Source organism: Macrotis lagotis, chromosome 5 (genome assembly GCF_037893015.1).
Source record: "Macrotis lagotis isolate mMagLag1 chromosome 5, bilby.v1.9.chrom.fasta, whole genome shotgun sequence".
NCBI lineage: Eukaryota > Metazoa > Chordata > Mammalia > Peramelemorphia > Peramelidae > Macrotis > Macrotis lagotis.
In genome coordinates this window covers 141,186,484-141,210,601 of record NC_133662.1, presented here as the reverse complement: position 1 = coordinate 141,210,601, position 24,118 = coordinate 141,186,484, and the positions used below count along the sequence as shown (strand labels likewise).

General features: G+C 33.8%; 1 long non-coding RNA gene across 2 annotated transcripts in view; it reads right to left on the bottom strand.

Moving 5' to 3' along the window:
- Positions 1-3,042: 3,042 nt before the first annotated feature.
- The window catches only part of LOC141487970 (uncharacterized), a 108,770-nt gene continuing 87,694 nt past the window's right edge, over positions 3,043-24,118 (bottom strand). For both annotated transcript variants that reach the window (XR_012468554.1, XR_012468553.1), the window contains one exon: positions 3,043-3,450. This is a non-coding gene — a long non-coding RNA (uncharacterized LOC141487970). The remainder of the gene's footprint in view (positions 3,451-24,118) is intronic.

The window sequence follows — 24,118 nt, the reverse complement described above, 5'->3', positions numbered from 1 at the left end:
TTTTGTTTTATATTATGTATTTTTTTCAGTATAAAGAGGTTGGAGAATCAGAGCAAAAAAACCTTTTTTTGTTTATCAAGACTTTAAAAATACTGTTGTTGTTCAATCATTTTCAGTTATGTCTTACTATGGAGGGGCCTTGACCAGTCAAACTTAACTTCCTTTTTGGCTGATCTTTTGACTTTCTGGACTTCAACATCAGCCCCCACCTCCTCCACTGTGTGGCTGTCTCCATTCTGTCCTTTCTCATTCCTGTCTCCCATTCAACTCCTTTTTGTTTCTTGCCTTCCTCTATCACAATGCAACTTCCTCAAGGACAGACATATTGGCTTTTTTTTGGTTTGTATTCACATTTTCAGCACTTAGCACAGAATCTAGAATATAGTAAGCAATTAAAAATAACTGTTGCAGGGCCCTGTAGTCAGGAGGACCTGAGTTCAAATGTGACCTTAGCCCCTTGATGCATGCCAGCAGTGTGAACTTGGGATAGTCACTTAACTCCCATTGCCACATATAACACAAAAACAAATAAATAAAAATAAATAAAATAACTTTCCTTGACAATGATTTCTTGGCAATGCAAGATGATTATAAATCATGAAACAACTAAATGGCAAATGGACCAAATAGTACTGCATAAATAAGGTAGAATTCGACTCCAATAATGTGTACCAAAAAAACATGTCACAAAGGAAATCATCAAGGATGAACCCTTTGAAAAGGAGGAAGATTAACAGTAAAGTGTCAGCAATGATCCAACTGTGGCACAAGAACCTCCAAAATAACAAAAGAATCAGAGGAAGTCTTTCATTTTGTTGTATTTTGTTTCATTTTGTAGAACATTTAAAGAAAGATTTGGGCCAATATCACTCAGGATGAAAAGTTCTGGAGGTATTGTGAACTATACTAATGGATGGAGAACCCAAAAAAGTGTAAGTAAAATGAGTCAGATAAAAGTGCCTCCAGTTTTGAATCTATATCTTATAAGTAAGCTAGATAAATCACAGCTACCAATTTGTATGCTGAATTCCTGAATCTTACCAAAAATGTATGTTTTGTTAAGGACTTCAGAGACAATTCTAATATATTTTCTTCTTTTATTTGTCGGTTTAAGATGTTGCATAGTAATTGAATTTGTTAATCTCTGGTGCCTGTAGGTCAGTCAACAAGCATTTATTAAGTGCTTACAAAATATATCATTATTCAGTAAGTTAATGACAATGATAACATGAAAACCATGTTGAGGAAGTGGGTGGTAATTGGCAAAGGGAAAACCTAATCTGGAGGGAATTAGTCAAAGGCTGTTGTAATCATTTGGCTCTGTGAGAAGGATTCATTTGTTTTGCATTTCTTGTCCAATGCATTATAACATTATTGGAGATGATTTCATAGGTCAGGTGTCAAAAAAAACCTCATATTTTTATTTAACATGAAGGGATCCAAATCTGCCAGAGAGTCAATATTTATCAGGGACACTTCATTTAATATTTTTATTTTCTCCACAAGCTAATCCTCAATTCGAGTTGACAATTGAGTTGTGGTACAGTTACACCAACTGTCTGTAACAGAGTGTGCTAAGCCTAATTTCTTATTACTAAGAATGAGACAGAGCTGAAGAAGCTTTTTAACTTATTATTAAGTCTATGTGGTTTAGAAGTACAGGTATTACTGGACGTCTTGGGACCAAATTCAGGCCTTGGTGGTGTTTTAGCTCCTATTTTGGGAATGTAGGACTAGGAAGTAAAGACCTGGTACATTTGATGAAACATGTGTCTTTAAGAAATCCATGTGCAGCCACCCAAGTTACATAACCATTCAGATTTTTCACTGCTAGGTGCTTGAAATGAGAACAATGCTTTATATTGAAGTTTTCTAACAGTATTTGGTTTCAAAGCCATTTAAAAAGGAAAAGAAAACAAGTTTTGAAGGAAAAATATGAAGTTAGTCTGATTCTTTGTTCTAAACTTGAACTCAAACTAAACATTTATGAAGTTGGGAAAAAAGTGCTTCTCACCCTCACAACTATTTTTATAAGGTCTCTTATGTGCCACTATAGTTCTCCTTTTGTTATGAATTCTGCAATTCCAGCACACAGTGAGGGACCATTTAAGACATGTAAAATACCGTCTGGTGATTTCCATCTAACTTGTGAGGAAATGTGACTAAGTATATGGAATGCTGCTGATAATCATAAGAGGCCCCAGATGAATCAGCAAAGAAGAATTGAAGCTATAAAGTAATTTTCTGTCTAACTTGTTTAGCCTAAGTATTATATTTCTATATTTTTTCTTGAAATTCCATTTTAAGGTTTTGATAATCTTTCATAACTTAGTATGTTCCACTAAGTTACCTCTTAGGAAGTTGAAAGAGTACTTTAAAAAATTGTGACAGAGATGGAGCCATGATAATGGAATACTAGGAAGTATCCCATGAAGCTCAAGACACCCAGTAACATAGCATTTAAAACCATAACTCTTGTAATAATAGGAAACTTCCTGCTAGTTACCTATTAGTTTCTCTATCAGCTGATCCTGTCATCGGGATGAACTAGCTAATCAAACCATTTAAACTGATGTTTTTTCCCTTGCTACTGAAAGCTAATAACTGCTTTTGTCTATCTTAATGATAATAAAGACATATTTTCCTCTTCAATTTCATGACTCATTTCAGCAAAGAATCAACATGGGGATCCCCTTGTATTTGTGACTTCCAATCTTCAGCAGCTCACCCTAGAAAGTAGCAGAATATATCACACTGGAAAGACTGTTAGGACATGAGTTGAAAAGTAGGATCTGCCCCTTACTACCTATTTCACTTTGGTCAAATCCTTTGGTCTCAGTTTTTTGAAGTTTTGTCAAAAAACCCTTTTATCTCTAAATCTATGCTACTATCACCCTAGGATTCACGACAACATATTAATAACTCAAAATGTATATTCCTTTGGAGTTGTGTGATTTCAGGCCCTTCCCCCTACTTAAGAATGTTTTCATATCTACTATGAGGACACATTTAATTGACTGCTGAATTGGAACTCAGATTTACAAATGAGATGAGAGAAATGATTTTTGATAATTATTAATAACCAAAGATTTGCAGAGATCCAGAGTCTCCTTACCTTTTTTTTTTTAAAGTCTTGATTTTAAAAGTTTGGTCTCTTGAAGGCCATTGCTGATAATGACATTGAACTAACTTTGTTGTTTAGATCCCATCCAGAGAGAATAGTTATTGTGTTCTGCTGAGGCTTGAGTAGGACAAAAATTCTTTGAATAGAATGTCCAAGGCTGGGGTGAACTTAAGAAGATAATGACTTAAAGTTCAAATCCAATGTCTCCTTGTAATATTCACTCTTTCATTAATTGCTGACCATTCAGGATTGATTCCCATCCTGAGGAACACTTACTCTCCCAAGAGTGTATAAACTGTGAGCAGGCCACCATGATTGTCTTTGGTCTAAGAAGAGAGAGAAAGCCAAATAACCATCCTTTTATTATTTTTTAGCATTATGTCCCTTTTTTAAATGCCACAGGGACAATCTACACTCTTGAAATTTATCCTTCCTTCTAACCTCAAAATATGAGGAAGCCTCTGAGCTCCAAAGTTGATGGGAGATTCCTTTCTCTCCGCAAAGCCGGCTACCATGAATGTATGGCCTCCTATGCAAATTTTTTTCTAGGACAGGTCACCTCCCAATTGTGAATTCTTTTCTTTAGTAAAAGACCTTGTAAGATCTTGAAAAACAGCTGACAACATCCTTCTAATTCCATAATATTTGAGCATCAGGATAATGGTTCCCAGAGCAGCTTCAGCAGAAGGGTCAGTAAAAATACTTGCTGAAAAGCAAAAAAAAAAAAAAAAAAAAAAAAAAATTCTTGCAGAGGGAAAAAAGAATTACTGAAAAGAACCCATTTGGTTTTGCTTGGACTGTACTCAGAAAGGTCAAAAATAAAATGACCAAGAAGAACTATTGTTATGAATGGTCCAGTGAGACTTGAACACTAAGCATTCCATATTCTTTTCTTATAATATTCTCCTTTTTAGGGTGCAAATAAATCTACCTGTTTCAAATATGATTCATATTTATATTCTTGGGATCTTTTTTACTTTTTCTCAACTTTCTGGGGAGAACAGCTTAGATGAATCAAAAATTAAATTGATCCTCAGGAATCAAATAGGGCTAGAATTTGGAGCACTCAGAAGCTTAGTTTCCCTATTCAAAATAAATGAAATCAGGGTAAGCCTCAAGGGCAGGTAAAGGAAAGGGGCTGGCAAAGGTTACCAGCCCTTATGGCCTCAGTCTAAGGGTTCATGGCTAGTCACTGTTAGATTTCTATCAGACAACAATTGGAAAAGAGAGGAGGAGAGCCTAAAGATGCTCTGATTGGGTGGGGGGTGGGGCAGGCTTCTCCTTAGAAAGAGTCTCACATTCCATCTAGGCCCTTCAGGATTTGACAGAAATATTGACAAATGTCACAATGCTTTTGTTCACAGACCAGCAGTATGCTACATGAGTAAAACAAAATAAAACAAAAACGCCCTAAAGAGACTATCTTTGACTCAGAAAAGTATGCTATAAATAAGAGTTTAAAATGTTAAATAAATTTACTCAGATATAATGATATCAAAGAGAAGAAAGAAAAACAAAGAAAGCTCTGAATGGTACTTGAATAATTAAAAGATTCTGAGATATGAGATAAGAAGATGGAAAATATGAAGTATGGAGGGAAAACAAGGGCATAGAAAAGAGAACAAAGTTGTAAGTAGAGACAAATATTAGAACCAAAAAAAATAAAGACAAGTTTTGGGGAAAATATATGCTAGATGGATGGAGAATTTTGAAATAACAAAAGAGAGAGGTTATTTCCAGAAAAAAGAAGGTATGCTGGAGAAAGAAAAAAATGACAGAGGATGAAAAAAGCTTGAATTAATGGTCTAGATTTTTAGTGGGTAAGGGAAAGGTGGATTTAGGACTGTATCAGGAGAACAGTTTCAGGATCCAATGCAAATCTGGATGCAAATTATCAGTCTGACAATCAGAAAAGAAAATCTGTTAAAATTTATTTTAAAAATAACTCATTTCAAAGTAAATTTAGACAAAGAATGATGACAGAAATCTCATTCTCTATCAAACAACTAAACAATTTTTACAACTCAATGGTCATTTAAAAAAAAGCCTAACAGCTTCATCACTCTCATTCGTTTTGCTCCATTTCTTAGCCACGTGGACTTGACCAATCCAAGGCATTTCATTGTAAGAGCTCTTCTGAGCCTCCGGTTTCCCAAGCAGGCATCCCTCTCAAATTCTGTCAGAGATTGCTCAGTCATTATCATACAAGACAGAAAAGGCTTCTCTAGTAGTGTAAGGAGTCTTTCATTCCCAGAGAACTTTAGTGCATTAGAGTTGAAGATGTTGGACCCTTGGCCTTTTTGTACATAATCCAGATAATGACCAAGTTGTTTAGAAACCATGGACAGAAGTTGTTTAGAAACCATACACAAATACAAAATATTTCTAAGTCTTGTCATTCATCTTTTAGAAACCTGTGGAAATAGCTTGTGCTTTTGAAGGTGAGCTGAGCTGTTGGTAAAGCTTTTCATATTTGGACTAGAAAATCTGAGCTCTGGGCTACCACAGTTTAAAATAATACAAACAGATAAAAGTAGACTAGAGTATATGATAGCTCTTTCAAGTTTTAAAGAATTCCTCCTTTTTTAAAAAATTCTTTTTTTAAAGCTCTGAGTTTGTTGTCCATGGCAACAGGAAGAATGCATCAGGGTGTCATAATAATCCCCCATTAAATCCTTAGTGTTTAAATTTTAATGCTATAATTCAACAGCCGACAAAAGCCCATTGAGTGGTTCCATGGGGACAAATGAAGGCTGTTCCACTTTCTCAGGGGTGATGCTATAGCAACATGGAATGAATTTGAGGTTAGGGAACAAGCTGTCTCTAAGCTTTGTTTGCATTTCCTGACTAAAAGTAGAATCCCGAATTATACATTTTACTCAAATAAGTAATTATTTTGAATTGCAATTACAATACAGTTTACTTTATTTTTTTATTGAAAACATACAGAAGGCAACAAATCCAAGAGTTGAAAAAGAGATGTACAAGTTAACTTTTTTTTTTAATTTGATAGTTGACAGTCAATCTTTACCCTGGACAGATGAAGTCCTCAAATGTGGAGGTGAACTACAATACACTATCTTTCAAAGAATTTTATTTATTTATTTGTTTGTTGGTTTTTGCAAGGCAGGGGAGGTTAAGTGACTTGTCCAAGGTCACACAGCTAGGTAAATATTAAGTGTCTGAGACCATTTTTGAACTCAGGTACTCCTGCCACTGTGCCACATAGCTGCCTCAAGAATTTTCAACAAAGGATGACAATCCAACAAGCAACAAACAGGGCATCTTTAACCAACAAATTCTAGTCCATTGTTTATTAGTTATAACTCTTATACTTCAATTTTTGTTTTTATGAAAGAACTAGGATAGGAACAAACATATCTGAAACATAATAGTACATTGCACAGAAAACCAAGCAATGAGCTTATCTCACTGCAAAATTTTTAATTTATAGAAATCAACTCAATTATGCAAAATTGTGTTGCCAAGTTTCATTTTTTTCAACTTTTATTTTCACCCTATCATAGGACCTAAAGATGTTATGTACATTTTCAGTGAAAAGCAATACTACATTTGGATGTTGGCATATATAATAAGGGAAAAAAAATTATTTTCACTAACTTTAACATTTCTTTCAATTATTTCAAAACATCATTCTAAGAAGGAATTCATAAATTTCATCAGATATCTAAGGTGGTCAATGACACATAAAAGATTAAGAATCCTCTTTAAAACAGGACAATGTACCAAAACTTATGGGATACAGTCAAGGCAGCTGTCAGGGGATATATTATATCTTTAAATGCTTACATGAAAAAATTAGAGAAAGAGGAAATCAGTGAACTAAACATGCAACTAAAAAATTAGAGGAAAAAAAATAAAAACCACAATTAAATTCCAAATTCTAAAAAATAAAGGAGAAATTAATAAAATCCAAAGCAAGAAAACTATTGAACTAACAAATAAAACCAAGGGTTGGTTTTATGAAAAAACAATAAAACTGATAAACCTCTGGTTAATTTTATTTTTAAAAATTAAGTAGAAAACCAAATTACCAACATCATAAATGAAAAAAGGTGAACTCAACACCATTGAGGAGGAAATTAAAGTAACAATGCAGAATGATTTTGCCCTACTATGCTAATAAATTTGATAATCTAAGTGAAATGGATGAACATTTACAAAAATATAAGTAGCCTAGGTTAAATGAAGAGGAAATTAAATACTTAAATAACCCTATCTCAGAAAAAGAAATTCAATGAGCCCTTATTAAACTCCCTAAGGAAAAAATCTCCAGGACCAGAGAGATTCACAAGTGAATTCTATCAAATATTTAAGGAACAATTGGTTCCAATTCTATATAAACTCTGTGGCAAAATAGGTTAACTCTTTCCATAATTCCAATATGGTATTGATACTGAAATTAGGAAAAGTCAAAACAGAGAAAGAAAATTATAGACCTATCTCCCTAATAAAAATAGATGCAAAAATCTTAAGTAAAATCTTAGCAAAGCAATTACAGCAAGTTATCACTTGAAGTGTAGGCTAATACACTTTGACCAAGCAGGATTTATCCCAGGAATGCAGGGTTCGTTCAGTATTAGGAAAACTGTTTAGTTAACTATATCAATAACAAACCTATCAGAAATTATATGATTATATCAATAGATGCTGAAAAGCATTTGACAAAATACATCACCTATTCCTACTAAAAACTAGAGAGCACAGGAATAAACGGATTGTTCCTAAGAATGATAAGCAGTATCTGTCTGAAACCATAAACAAGCATTATATGCAATGGGGATAAGCTAGAGGCATTCCCAATAAGATTAGGGGTGAAACAAGGATGCCTGTTGTCACCACTACTATTCAATATTGTGTTTAAAAGATGTTAGCTTCAATAATAAGAGAAGAAAAAGAAATTGAAGGAATTAGAATTGGGAAGGAAGAAACAAAACTCTCACTCTTTGCAGATAACATGATGGTATACATAGAGAATCCCAAGAAATCATCTAAAAAAACTACTAGAAACAATTAGCAACTTTAACAAAGTTGCAGGATATAAAATAAACCCTCATGAAACCTCAGCATTTCTATATATTACTATCAAGATACAGTAGCAAGGGCTAGAAAGAGAAATTCCACTCAAAGTAATTTCAGACAATAAAAAATACTTGGGAGTCTACCTGCCAAGGCAGACTCTGAAACTCTATGAAAACAACTGCAAAACACTTCCCACAAATAAAATCAGATTTTAAAAACTGGGCAAATATCAACTGCTCATGGATAGGCTGAGCTAATATAATAAAAATGACAATTCTACTTAAATTAAACTACTTATTTAGTGCCTTACCAATCAAAATACCAAAAATTACTTTAATGAGTTAAAAAAATTGTAAGTAAATTCATATGGAGAAATAAAAAGGATTTAAAGAAAAAAAAGTTCAAAAGAATGTAGCTTAGCCTTACCAGATCTAAAATTATATTATAAAGTATCAGTCATCAAAACTGTCTGGCTAAGAAATAGAGTGGTGGATCAGTGGAATAAACTAGGTGCAATAGCAGGAAATGATTATAGTAATCTGTTATTTGATAAACCCAAAGAGTCCAGCTTCTGGTTTAAAAACTCTCTCTTTGATAAAAAAAAAAACTTGTCTGGAAAATTGGAAGTTAGTGTGGCAGAAACTTGGATTAGACCAACATCTCACACCCTATACCAAGATAAAATCAAAATGAGTACAGGATTTAGATATAAAAGATGTTATGAGCAAACTAGGAGATCAAGGAATAGTTTACCTGTTAGATCTATGGAAAGGGAAGCAGTTTATGACCAAGGAAGAGATGAAGAACATCATTAAAAACAAACTAGATAATTTTGATTACATTAAATTAAAAAGCTTTTGCACAAACAAAACCACTGTAAACAAGATCAAAAGAAACATAGTAAATTGAGAAACAATTTTTACACCTAATATTTCTGACAAAGGACTCATTTCTAAAATATATAGAGAACTGAGTCAAACTTATAAAAAAAAAACAAACAAGCCATTCCTCAATTGACAAATGGTCAAAGGATATGCAGAGGCAATTTGCAGATGAGGAAATCAAAGCGATTCAGTCATATGAAAAATTGCTCTAAATCATTGCTGATTCAAGAAATGCAAATTAAAGCATTTCTGAGATACCCCCTCATACCTCTTAGACTGACCAATATGATGAGAAAGACAATGATCAATGTTGGAAGGGATGTGGGAAATCTGAGACACTAATGCATTGTTGGTGTAGCTGTAAACTCTTCCAACCTTTCTGGAGAGCAATTTTGAATTATGCCCAAAGGGCAATAAAAATGTGCATTCCTGTTGATCCAGCAATACCATCACTAGGTCTATACACTAAAGAAATCACAAAAAAGGGTAAAAACATCACTTGTACAAAAATATTCATAGCAGCCCTGTTTGTGATGGCAAAAAATTGGAAATTGAATGAATGTCCATCAATTGGGGAATGGCTGAACAAATTGTGGTATGTGTAGGTTATGGAACACTATTGTTCTATTAGAAACCAGGAGGAATGGGAATTCAGGGAAGCCTGGAAGGATTTGCATGAACTGATGCTGAGCGAGATGAGCAGAACCAGAAGAACATTGTACACCCTAATAGCAACATGGGGGTGATGATCAACCTTAATGGACTTGCTCATTTCCTCAGTGCAATAATCAGGGACAATTTTAGGGTATCTTCAATGGAGAATACCATCTGTATCCAAAGGAAGTATTGTGGAGTTTAAACAAAGTTCAAAGACTATTACCTTTGATTGTTTAAAAAAGTATCTTTTCTCGTAATATTTTATTTTTTCCTTAAAGATATGATTTCTCTCTCAACACATTCAATTTTGATCAATATATAGCATGGAAACAATGTAAAGACTATCAGACTGCCTTCCATGGCGGAGGGAGGGAGGGAAGGGAGAGTGGGGAAAAATTGTAAAATTCAAAGAACAATAAAAAAATTGAAAACAAAAAAGAATCCTCTTCTATATCATCTCCTTTGGCAATATTATCAACTCCCATGGGTTTAATGATCGTTTAGATTATTGTGGGATCTATATTCTGCCCAGGATCTAGAACCTGCCAATGGTTCTCCTTATCTCTGGTTTCATATTACAAACTCTCATAGACATTTCCAACTGGATGTCTTATAGGCATTTCAAACTCAATGTATACAAAGCAGAATTCATTTTCTGTCTCCTCAAATCTTCCTCGTCCAAACTTCCTTACTAGTGTGAAAGACACTATTATTTTTCCAGTCACCCATGCTTTCAACTTCAATGTAATCCTTTTGAGTTCTCACTAACATTCACTCCACAAATCCAATATATTTCTAACTCTTGTCATTTCTACCTTCACAATATCTTTTATTTATGCTCCCTTCTCTTTACAAAAACAACCTTCATCTTGATACAGGTTCTCATGCCTAAACTATTATAATAGTCTTTTCAGTTAGTCTCACCACCTCATTTTCTCCATTTCAATCCATTTTTCTTCTCATTTGCATTATAGGCAGTGGCAAAATATTAGAAGCTTTCCCGATAAATCCTGGAATAAAACAAGGATTTCCCTTTTCCCTTGTATTATTTGACAATTCTTGGGTTAATCAAACTGAGGATTATTGAGTTTAATGGCTTCTGATTGTACCTTATATACTATGTTTTCTATTGTTCTATCCCATTTTTTTTATCAGTATCAAGTTGCACTGGCTTATGGGATTGTTGTGGTGGGGTCCATAGCTTATAATAATTTTGTGATTAAAGAAAAATACTACAGGCCCATAGTCAACCTCACCATGCATTTGATATAGAAGACTTGAGAGAGAAGGCCACAAGCTGTCACTGTTGGAGATCCGAGAAGTTTCCATACTGCATTGGTGCCCACACAATTCACGATGAAGAAGCTGTGATAATGTGGGACCACTGATCATCAAGAAAAAACTCTTCAATTGGTGATATTGTAGACTCATTTGTCCTAATGTTGCTGATTGTTTTATAAGAATTATATTACTTCATTCCCATCACCTTTTACTCTTTTATAATATAATTAGAGAACTAGAAATGTGATTTCCTCTCATTCTTCTTTTTCTCATTATTTTCCAAGAGAGTATGGATTTTTTGTTTCTTCAAATGAATTTTATTATTTTTGTTTAGCTACATCAAATTTCCTCTGGGCAGTCTGATATAATGTTAAATTTCCTAATTAATTTATATAATTTCATGATTTTTGTGGTGTTGTCATCACCCACCCTTGAGAAGTGAATGTCTCTATAATTATTTAAGTAATTTCTTAGTTCTTTAGGAAGTGTTCACCAGCCCAGGAGTCAGGAGGACCTGAGATCAAATGTGACCTCAGACACTTAATAATTGCCTAGCTGTGTGACCTTGGGTAAGTCACTTAAGCCCATTGCCTTAAAAAAATAAAATTTTTAAAAAGAAAATAAGTATTATATAATTACTATATGGCTATGCAAATCTTGAATATGCCTCATAGTTTTATTCCCTGATAATTCATTCATTTTTTAATTATTGCAGATGGAACTTCCCTTTTCATTATCTTAAGAATTTTCTTTTCTTTTTTGGCTAGATGGAAATGTTCTTAATTTTAGGCATCAATTTTATGTCTGCCACTCTATGGAGCTCTTAATTATCTAAATTAGTTTGTCATTTCTCTAGGATTTTCCAAGAAAATTAAAATGTCATCAGCTAATAGTTTTTCTTTGTCTATCATTTTGTCTTTGATTTATTTCTCTTTTCTTATTGCTATGGCTAGCATTTCTAGAGCTGAATAGAACAAGGTATATAGCACAAGTAAATGAATATAGTAAATACTATTGCAATATAAGTAAATATTTTTGCAAAATAGTAAATATTGCTACAATAAAAGAAATGATTACTATAATGAATATAGAAAACATGAAGAAATTTACATGAACTAAAGAATTTAAAAAGAATCAAGAAAATGGTACATACAATGACTATAACAATGTGAATGGAAATGATAATAATAAATAAGCAAAATTAAAGGTGCTTTAAAATGAAAAGAACCAGACCTGACCCCAAAGAACAAATGTAAGAAGATACCTCTTTTATTCCTTTTTTAGAGTTTGGGTACTATGGATATGGAACACTGAATATTATGACAAATATTTACTGTATGGATTAGTTTTATGAAAGAGTTTTCTTCTGCCCCCTTTTTTTCCATTATAAAATATTGGTTTCAGTGAGTGAGGGAAAGGAACATATTGGGAAACGTAGTTGATGTAAAGACAAAAGATTGTAATAACATTTTATTTTATAAACAGAAAGAAATCCTAAGATTTTTATTATAAAGGAGTGTGGTCAAAAGCTTTGTCTGTATGCATTGACATAATGACAACAATGAGCCACTGGAGAAGAAAATGGCAAACCCCTCAAATATCTTTGCCAAGAAAACCCCATGTACAATACTAAAAAAAAAAAAAGAAATGAAAATGGAAAATGAGCCCCTCAAGTTAGAATGTAACTGATATGCTACTGAGGAAGAACAAAGAACAACTCTAAGTAGCTCTAGAACTAATGAAGTAACTGGTTCAAAGCTGAAAGAAAGCTCAGCAGTGGATATGTTTGGTGACAAAAAAATGCTGTAAAGATTAACATTGCATAGAAACCAAGAATGAAAGTTGGATGTGGTCAAATAGGAGATGGAAAGATTAAAAGTCACTATCTTAGATGACTATGAACTTAAATGGACAAGAATGGGTGAATTTAATTTAGGTGATTACTACATACAGTACTATGGGCAAGAATCCCCATATGTTAAATAGAATAATCTTTTATTAAGGATTTGTGGAAAGACCGGTATCTGTAGCAAGCAAGATAGTGACTTTTAATCTTTCCATCTCCTATTTGACCACATCCAACTTTCATTCTTGGTTTCTATGCAATGTTAATCTTTACAGCATTTTTTTGTCACCAATCTTAGATGACTATGAACTTAAATGGACAAGAATGGGTGAATTTAATTTAGGTGATTACTACATACAGTACTATGGGCAAGAATCCCCATATGTTAAATAGAATAATCTTTTATTAAGGATTTGTGGAAAGACCAGTATCTGTAGCAAGCAAGAAAATTGTGGAAAAGGTTATTTACCTTCAGACAAGTTCAACATAAGGCCTTTTCTCTTTTCAGACAACCTCTGCCTGAACTCAGTTTGTAGTATTCCCTTCTTTGCCCTAACAAATTGTATAGCATTCAAGTGCTGGGAATCATTTATTAGCACCTTTTGTAGAAGATCCACTGCTGAGTCAGTACTCAAAAAACTCAGTTTCATATAAACTTAATCTTGGTCTACCTTAGTGAAGCTTTTGCCCAAATCAAGCCCATGAGCTGACCACACAGCTCACCTATACTGCAGGAATTTTATCAGGACTTACCCCATCCCACCTCCATAAAATGCTTTTATAAGCATTTTCTGCCCCTTACTTATCTTTTCAATTTCTTTGATTAAGTATTTTTGCTACTATATTGTGTTTCTCATTGTCAATGTCTCACCCAAAATCCATAAACTTATACCCCATATAGTCAACCGAATTTAAAAGAATAAGAAACCATTCGGTAGGGTAGAGATAGGAATTTCAGTCTTCACTGGTGAATATCCACTCTAATTGAAGTTATAGGTGTATCGATGTCTCTCAGGATGGTGTAGCGATACCTAGATTAATAGATAAGTCAACTAGTAGATCAGTCAATCAATCAATAAACTTTTATTAAGTCATACTATTTTCATACACTTTTAAAGGCAGTGACAATATAAAAATGAGACGAGGAAGTTCTAGACTTCAAGGAGCTTATAATCCAATGGGAGAGCAATATGCAAACAAAGCAAGAAAAATGTAGGATAGATTGGAAATAATTGCTAGAGGAAAGGCACTAGAATTAAAAGGAATTAAGTAAGAAATTCTTCTACCAATACTAATAGAACTATGGGCCATTGTATTTCAAAGGATTCCACTTGCTCCAATGAACAATAGATATTGGAGAAAACCTATTCATTGGAAACACATCACTCTTTGTACCTAATGGTGATGTGAAATTCCAGTCTGTGAAAGAATATAACCTTTGATTGTCTTGGTTTTATCAGTAGAGGGCAAATTTCAATGGTTATTTATCACAAAGGAGTGGAAAAAAGAATGAAAAAATGTTTTGCTTTTAGAAAATAGACCATAAGAGATTTCAAAAGTATTCCAACAAGACCCATATAATTTTAATGAAAAATGGGCCCTATCAAAACAAAACAGCTATAGTAAAACTAGTACTTTCTCTAAACAAGAAGAAGATTGATAGACTTTTTTCAGAACACAGGCTAAAGTGATGAAATTCTTTTGCAGCAAGTATGCAAGATTTTAACAAGCAAGAGTAAAGACTAAACAGTTACCAACATTAGATATGTCAAATGTAAACAAAAGTGATTTGTCTCTAGTTGGAGCCTAAGAATTAGCTAAGATTCAAGAATGGAAAACAGTGGATCACATTTGCATGATCTCAACTGACAATATTTCAACAAAGAAGCATCAGACAAATGGTTGAGTGAGATGATTATTTGTTAAGCACTTTTCAAACTTAATGTTAGATAGTGCTAATATTTTGTCAATTGTTTTAGAAAAAGAAAGGTTTACATTGACAATTTAAGATAAAAGCAATGCAATTAGAAATTACAGGATTATCCTTAAGAAGTCCAATCTTATTTACCAATGCACATTATTCAAGGGAATAATAGAAACTATAAGCTAAAAACAATGGCACTTGCTGAAGATCTAACAAAATATAACCTGATGGCTATAATGCTATATAAAAAATTAGTCAGGCTTGGTGAACTAACAGAAGAAATCTGCATATTACTAATAAAGGAATGAGATCCTCCAGAACTCAAAAAATAAACTACTGAAATGGAACCATTATCACAGACAACTGTTGTCCACAATGACCCAGATATAACATTGATACATTTTAAAACTTAAGAATAATAGTTTTTTAGATGTCACCATAGCAAATATCCAAAAACTGCAAACTACAAAGAAGAAAGTGCTTTCAAATAATAGAGACCCAGCATGGGAGATCAAGGTATGGAAATAATATGAAGTACATATCAATTCTATAAGCTTGACTTCTACTGAAATTGTGCCAAGATGAACCTCCATCTTTGCTTTCATCAGGACAATTTTAAACAAGTACAAAAAAGCAGCTATTTTATCTATGGTGTTTGTTCAAAGAACCTTAAATACAAAAGACTATAAGAATATTATTTTTTTCTGAACTCTATTAGAAAGAAGAGAACAAGATTGACAAATATTGCCAATATTGACAACAATAATTGGCATTTATATGATATCTTAAAGCTTACTAAAAGTTTTAAATATATTATTTCATTTGAGACTCACAATGACCCTGTGAGGTAAGGACAACATATAAAAGATGGTAAAATATTTTGAAATAAGTATGGACATTAATAATTTCAGACTTTCAACAAGCAATTAAAGCAATGTAGCCAATGGAAGCCACCTTTGAGATATTAAGTTCATATTTTCCTCCTAACCTAAGTCAGAATTAATAACCTTAATGATTTTAAATGACTCCAAAAGTTTCTATTACATTGGATACCAAAATGACCATTCACAGATAAGTGTTTATATGCAAATTTGCAGGTTTTCACATATGAGCTATGATAACTATGTGACCTTTTATTAAAGATTCTTATAAAAGAGTGATAAGGCCCAAATGCAATGGAGAAGGTATTTCCCACCTCATTTACCATTTTCTCCCACCCAAAAAAATCACTGTATAACATCAATTCTCCTTAAAAGTACACAAAACTCACAAGAATTTTTTTAAAATATGTTATTAGAAATTGAAAATAAAATACAGTTTTAAACAGAGTTCATGGAAAATGAAACCCTCTAATGTGCAACTCTTTCCCCAAAGTCCTGTTTAGACTCAGTCATTTTTATAAATGCTCAATTTAGCATTTCTCTCAGAATGCATTTCTCCATATAGTATTTTTAAGTAGGTAGATAATTCTGTAATTATATGAACAGCTCTCAGAAGAGAACTGCAGTAAAGAATAGGATACCAATAACATTGCTACCTCTTTTGGATCCTATGACTCCTAGATTATGGTGTTAGGCAGTTCCTTCTCATCACCCAGTATTGGAACTCTCTCTGTAATCTTACATAATTCCTAGCATATGGCATCTTTCACATTCCTCAGATCATGCAGTATAGCTCTTTAGACCCCAATAACCCAGAAAATTCTTCTTTGTCATGGTCAATGGACCACCACTGGGAAAAGCATGATGTGAGAGGGAGGATACTTTGTTCCTCTCTTGGCAGGGGACACTATATTCCTTCTTTCAAGGTATTAGTAATGTACATTAATCAAGGGAATGCCCTCACTATGCTTCATTGAATTTTGATCAAGAACACGTTAGTCCTCCCTGTCTACAAGCAGGTACCACCAGTCATTGATCCTGGGTTCAGATCTGGATTGTGTCTTACTCTGAAAAAAAACACTCTCGACTTGCTTAGAGCAACCCAATTTCTTTCCCGTTCTTTCTCAGGTCCTAGTAAATATCACTCTGTCACTAGACAAAGTCAGGACAGAGGGAGTTGGCAGGAGAAAAAAGGTGTTATAATGACTAACTACAGAAAAATACTACTAGGCTTTGAGAGAAAACTACTTGGTCTGGTGTCAGGGGACCTTGACTGGAAGTTCAGCTCTATTTCTTGACCTTCAGATAAGTCACTTAACCTTTTTTGGTCTTCAGTTCTTTTAATTTCTAAAACAAGAAGGTTAACCCAAATGACTTTTGACAGATACATTTTGAATTATAAAATAATAATATTAATATAATTAAATTTAAATAATGATATTATTGACATTAAGACTCAAAATAAATGAAAACATAAATCATAATTATTTGTAAAATCCCAAGTGGGCATCTTTGGATGAGAGGCAAAAGCCTATATAAACAGGTGATCTTGAAACTTATTAATGCATGAACAATCATAGAACAGACACAATGCACAAGTAACATGCACAGTTGATGACATCTGGATGGAAAGAAAAGCCCATCTCTAATCATCATTAAGGGCAAGAAAATGTTTCAGGCATTTATGTTCTGGTGGCAAACAAGCAGTTATAAGGAAATGGGCTGATTTAATGCTGCCATTTGTTTTGCAGGTGGCCAAAGAGATGGGCTAGTCTGAGAATCAGTCAGCATTCACTGCGACATGAAGAACTTCCTTGCAAAGAGAAGAATAGCTCAAATATTCCCACAGGAATAATTGCCTATCTGCAGACTCTTGATATTGCAATAAACAGTCATTAAAGGATCATTGCACAAGGAAATCAAATGACTATGTTGAAACCAGAATGAAGAGAAACCAGCAATGGAAATTTTGTGAAACCTTGACTGCAAGAGGTTGTGACTTGGGTGAAGAACTCTTAGGATAAAATCACTGACAACTGTGATGCCAATGAACTACGAGAAGGCTACATGGACAAGAAGGACTCATTTAAGGAGAACTATTGCTGGACATGAGAAATTGGGGGCCAATGATTCTACAGGAAATGGAGTCACAAGAGATTGAGGCTGGAATTTGGGATTCAGAGAATTATGATGATGTTCCAGACTGCATTTGAATAAATGTAGATTTTCCTACATGAATACACAGATAAATGTAGATTTATGAAAATTTATGAAAAAAGACATCCCTTGAAAATAAGCTCTAATGTGTTTTTTGGACAAAAGTCAATATGAGAACTGATCTTATTTTCAGGGAAATACAGAATATTAGTAAAAGACACATCTCCAAAGTTCTCTACATTGTAGGAAGTTACAAGGAGACTTACATGGTAAACTATTCAGTTGAGAGAGAGCCAAGGAATGGGAATAGTCAAAGACTAGATATGACAGATGGATTGAGAGGTTTGTAAATTTCGAGCTGAAAACTTAATTCATTTGGAAAATGAAGTACTTGTCTATAAGTGCAAGGAAGAGACAACTTTCATTGGGAGTATGTGAAAGGGAGACAAGTAATATAAAGAATTTGTATAGAGGAAAGAAAGTCAATTCTTTAACAATTGCTTCCACATAAAGTATTGACTATACTAAATGACATAAACTTACACCAGCTTAACCCTGAGAACTTGGGCAGACATCTAATAAGTACAAAGATTTACTTCTGTGTCCTAAAATTGTAAGAATCTTAAAAATATAGGGTTAAAACAACATAACAAGAAATATAAATTATTCTCTGGGATTTGCCAACCAAAAAGGTGTAGACTATCTAAAGATGGTCCCACAGAACTGGGAGAGTGGATTTTTATACCATTTGGGAAATGTGAAAAATTCATTAATCTCCTTAGTGACTTGTACATAGAAATTTATAAATTATCTCTACCCAAAACTGATCCACAAAGATTATCATCTTTGTATCTCTTCCTGAATTCTTCTCGTGACTCTTCATGGATTAATGGTCTCCTTACATCTTGAGCATTGTTCTCCTAGATTTGTAATTAACACAAAAAGCTTAATTTCTAACCAGTGAGGCAAGGTGATCTGATATGAAGCCTAGTGTTCTCTAAATGCCACAATATATTCTATCACAATATAGTTATGAGAAAGTATTATTGTTTTCACAGTCCATGATAACCAAAATACACATAGAAACATGTAAAAAAAGATTGCTCATATTGATGTTACTGCCATAGTTCTTAATAATATATTAGAATGAAAACATCTTTCTTCTCATATGAAAACAATCCCATTACATTGAGTTAATTTCCTTTATTCCTTGAGTCCAAAGACACATAGACCAGGTGTGATCACAAGTGGAGCTTTTTAAAAAAAACAAACTGAAAGAATGTTTACCTGAAAGAAATATTTGCATTGGCGATGCTGTTGAAACTGATACTGATAACTTATTCATACAGCTCTTTATGGTCAAATGAAAAATAATTTGCACCCATTATGTTATTTTTTCTGAAATTAGACTTATGGGAGCCACTTAGTAAGTATATGATTTTAGGCAAGTCATTTGATTTCTTTTGGTCTTGATTTCCTCATCTGTAAAATGAGGAGTTTGTGACTATTTCTAGTTGTATGATCCTATGATAGCCCCATGAGGTAGATAATATTATTATTATTATTATTTGCATTTTAAAGATGTGGAAAACTAAAGTCCATAGAGGCTAGGTGACTTTCTTAATCACACAGGTAGCATCTGAGTGGGATGGCAACTTATAGCTATGGTGACTCTAAGATCAAAGGGTCAAATCCTTTCTCTGGTAATATGTGTAATCTTTGGAAAATCAATCTCTTTGGACCTAAGTTTCTTCATTTATAAAATGAGACTATTATCTGATGTGACCCTGAGGTTCCTTTTCAGTTCTAAATCAATAATCGTATAATCTTTATCCATAATGTTATAGTATCTCTCTTATAGTATCTCTCTCATGTTACTACCAACATAGTAAATCTAGATATGAATGTAATGAATAATATGCTAATGTTTAGTCTACAATAATTTAATAAAAGGAGAATTTTTAAAAATATATGTCAATGAACAAGACCCCGAATATGATATAGAGAGTTAGAAATTTAGAACTGGAGAGGATATCAGAGACATACTAGTCTTACCTTCCCATTTAGAAATGAAGAAACTATGACACATAATGTTTACTTGACTTGCCCCTGGATCTTGCTGTTGTTATTTTTGTTTCAGTTGTGTCCAATTCTTTATGACCCCAATTGAGGTTTTCTTGGCTAAGATACTGGAGTGCTTTTCCATGTCCTTCTCCAGTTCATTTTACAGATGAGAAAAATTGAAGCAAACTGAAGTCACTTTCCCAAGGTCACACAGCTAGTAAGTTTTAAGATTAGGTTTGGACTCAGGAAGGTAAATCATTCCTGACTCTAGGTCTAGTGCTCTATTCACTAGATTATGTAGCTGCCCTTCACTCAATGGCAAGGAATGTCAAGCCTGTCACTAAGATCTGCCCACTTTCTAGCATTCCACACTACATCTTGATGGGGGGGGGGGGGGCATTATTATGTGTTGGATTCCCAGATCTCTGTTTTTTCAAGTGAGCTCTGAAAATGGATAGATATGTACATTTTTGCCTTTGGGGGTTCACTCCCAAAGTGCTCACTCTATATTTAACCTAATGTCAAAAGGCCTTTGTAAAGTAAGAAACCCAAAATGACAAAGCATGAAAAAGCAAGCTGTTTGCCAATGAATGAGGCAGGCAGATTGAGAAGTGGTAGATGCCACAGTGTTAAAAAAAAAAAAAAAGGCCTATTCCTGTGATGCTGTGGTCTTCGGAGTCAAAACATATATCACTGATTTTCAAAAAAATATTAATTTGTGCAAATATCAGATTTGAGGCTGTCTACTAAATAAGGTATTTTTCCCCTGCATTAAACAAACTTTGCCTAGTTAGCCTTATATAGAAATGACTGGATGGGTTACATTTTTTTTAAATGAAATGGAGAAAAGAAATTTTGCTCCAAATCAAATTTTATATTTCCGTTTCTTTCAAATTATTTTCAGATCCAAGCAAAGGCAAACCACACATAAGGTTTGTACATGGCAATGCAACCGAAACCTGAGTCTGCATCGGAAGGTGGGATACAGACTTTGGGTATTTTTAGCCACAAAGTATGTGAACCACAACTGCATGTAAACTACACACACACACACACACACACACACACACACACACACACACACACACACACCTGCCTGGACTTTTCCAAGGAATTTTCTTTTACTGCAGTTAAAAAAATAAAGTTGCCCACAGAAAGTTGGCTGTCTGAGAATCTATAACCCAGTAAAACCATATGGAAAGTTCAGACTCCTTTCCATGCTTAGATTTACCAACTGTGTAGACTTTCTCAAAGCTACAAACACAACAAATATCATTGGGCAAAGTTTCCCATGTCTAGCCAATGCATACTGGGAAAAGATGAAAATAAATCCCCATGTCTTCATGCCTCCCTCCTGGAATCCAGTTGAAAGATGCTGCCCCTGGAGAGACGAAGTCAGTCTGTGAGAAGGAAGTTACTTCTCCTATGACCTCTGGTGCCTTGCTGGATCTGTCAAGCACCAGAACTGTGCCATCAGACAAAGAGTGAAAGTTCAGGTTGTTTTTTGCTTTGGAACTTTTCATCTCCCTCCCTAAGCCAAAGGCAATTAGAAAGCAGTTATTTGAAGTTTTCTTCCCAAATGTATTTTTTCCAGTGTTGAATCATACTGATTTGCTTGGAGAGATCTAGAGCTGTTCCTTATATTTGGAATCTTTCATTCATCCAATACACACACACATACACACACAAACACACACGCAAACACATAAACATACACATCTTTACTAGACAATTCTTTCCCAGAGAGATACACTCAGAGTAAAAACAAATAGTCAGCATGATTTTTCACTCTTCCTGCCACAAACAGCCCACATCACACATAACCATACTATGTACATAGGGCTTTATAGATGTCATTTCTCTAGTTTCAATGAGATATGATGAGTGACTATTCTGGGTTGGGTGTTTCTGTGCTTCGGGATGATTATGTCTTCATGTATGCATATATCTATGTGTATAGCATGGCTGGAAGCACTTAAGTTTCATTGGTTGTTATCCAACTTTTGTATAGATCTGTGGCCAATGATTCTCAGTCTAGATGTGAAAAGACTTTGGTCAAATTGAGAACCTCTTTGTGTGGAGGAAATTCTCAGACTGACTTTAAAACCAGTGTGCTGCAAAAGATAATGAAGGGGGAAATGTTTTTATTGAGACCAGGGCAAAAAGAAAACAATTTGGGGGTTTGATTTTTAGGGTATTTCTATATGAGACTGATGAGCTGTCACTGCAAGAGACATCAAACACTTAAGTATTTTGATTTTTAATAGTTGCTTTTAATAAGAGTGATAATGAAGCTTAAAGAAAAAAAGCAACTTGGCACCTGTTAATTGCTAATCAATTGTCAATCAATGTGCCTTTGATGGTTTGTTAACAATGGCAATGGTCATAATTATACTGCAAGAAAAATAAATATAAACAATACTGAGCATCATGAAAAGATGAACTAAAAAAAGAACGAAGAACTAGGGCCAGAACAATGAAACTAAGAATAGCAGCAACAAAAATAACAATAACAACATGAAATTAAAGTGCTTGAATATAATGACCAAGTTTAACCCTGAGGAAGAGATAAGAAAACACCTCTGTTATTTGGAGAAGAGAAGAGCTGCTTATATGAAATACTGCACATATTGTCACTCACTTGTATTGGTTAGTTTTGTGGAATTGCCATTTTTTTTCTTTTTCCCCTTTGTTATAAAGGATGGCTTTCTGAAAGGGGATGGGGAAAGATATATTTGGAAATTTGGCAATTGTTTTGTAAAAACAAAAGACATAAGCAAATTAAAATAAAAAATCCAATGTCACTGACAATGCAAATATTGGGTCCACTGGTAGAAGAGATCAAATGGAAGTCTTGTAACTTTCTCAATTAATCAACAGGCATTATTGAACATAAGAACGCTACAGGTACTGCTTTATGTTCTTAAGATACAGAGAAAAAACTAAAACAGTACTTTCCTTCATGGAACTTACATTCTACTGGGGAGACAACATTCACATATTTAAATATATATAAAATAGTATAATAAGATTAATTCTTCCCCATTCTATTCTAGCTTATTTGATGTAGGCACTGGTTATGGTCACACAATCAGTCAATGAATATTTATTAAGCACCTCTTTTTTGCCAAACAGTATACTAAAATAGAAAAGTTTTAATATGCTAAAATGTGTTAATATCTTATGATATCTCTTATGAACATAATTCCTTGATGAGTCAGAAGATAGTCAAACTGACTGGATTGAGAATTAATCATACTTCCCCATATAGACTTTTAAAATGCTTATTAGCTAGCTCTGTAAACATAAATCTCAAGTTAGCAATGGAGAAGTCAAATTTTCAAAGCCTGAGGTGAGATTTTCTATTCTTCCTCCCTACCCAACTCCATCAGCCAGATGTCTAGCCTTATAGTTACTGACCCAAAAGAAGGCAGCTCATCCAGTAGGTAGAGAATCTGTTTGAAAGAATTTGGCACCCAATTGAGTAAGCAGTAATATCACTCACCAAATGTACATAGATATACTTTAAAAAGATGACCCCTGAAAGCAGAGAAGGAAGCTAAATATTCAAGAGAAAGCTAGTTCTGGAAATTAAAAGTCAAGTTGTGGAAAGGGCTCCCCATGGAGAGAAGAATTTACCCAAATTGTGAGTTAGTTTCCCTGGACACTTGTTTTCCCTATATTGTGTGCTTCGTTACCATTACCCTCTGAGAATTTCCGTTCTGTCCATATAGCAGTAGGCCAGTTATTACAACTATATCTTTTCCTTTCCCTCATGGACACAACTAGACCTCTTAAACTCCTCACAACATTCAAATAATTTCCTCTGTCTGAATGTTTTTCTAATCCATAAAATGGGGCAATAATACTTGCACTAATTATTTCACAGGATTATTATAAAGAAAATGCTTTACTTAGAGACTTTAAGTTACATGAGGACATACATTATGTCTTATCTAGAAATTTTATATTTCTGCCACTGCCTAATATAGTATTAAACATGAAAAAAGTACTTATGTTTTTTTTTTATTTTTGAGAGTGAGTCAATTACCAATCAACACAAATTATTGTATTTAGTTAGCATGTTTCTTGAAAAAAAGACTACCAACCATCATTAACACAATTCTAAATTTAAATACATTGGAGTTATAATCAGGCAGCTTATTTTTCTTAGGGTATATACTAAGGGAGTGGGGCAGCAAGGTGGCAGAGTGGATAGAACACTGACAGGAGTTCAAATCCATCCTCAGACACTTA